Genomic DNA, 449 nt, shown 5'->3' with positions numbered 1-449 from the left:
TGCTCGGGGAAACAAAATCCACTGCCACTTTGATGCAACTGTTCAAGTTGTCAATAACTCAATATACAACACGACCAATAAATGCAGAAGACACTTACAAAAGTGCGGTTAGGGATGAGAAGCTTCAGTTATGGGTCTAGATTGAAACTGGGACTGTCCCCATGAAGGGAATAGATTCCCAACATCACGAGATCTGGATATAGATAGGGAGGAATCCTCTCTGCCACTGCAAGTGTAGTCGGACAGGACATTTAGGTCCTGTCTGTTTAGACGCTCCAAACAAACTCCAGGCAGATCATAGTTTCCTTAAGGGTGCAAATACACCAGATGACTGTCTGCGAGATAGGAGACCACTTCAGCGAAACAGTATCCTCCTCATTTTCATCAGCCCCTTCAACGCAGGCATTCCAGAGTGGTGGACACTTAGCAAATCAAGTAACAAAATGCAT

This window comes from Chiloscyllium plagiosum, unplaced genomic scaffold (genome assembly GCF_037043375.1).
Source record: "Chiloscyllium plagiosum isolate Xiang-an unplaced genomic scaffold, Cpla_swu_hap1 HiC_scaffold_1, whole genome shotgun sequence".
NCBI classification, from domain to species: Eukaryota; Metazoa; Chordata; class Chondrichthyes; order Orectolobiformes; family Hemiscylliidae; genus Chiloscyllium; species Chiloscyllium plagiosum.
This window is presented reverse-complemented; position numbering follows the sequence as displayed.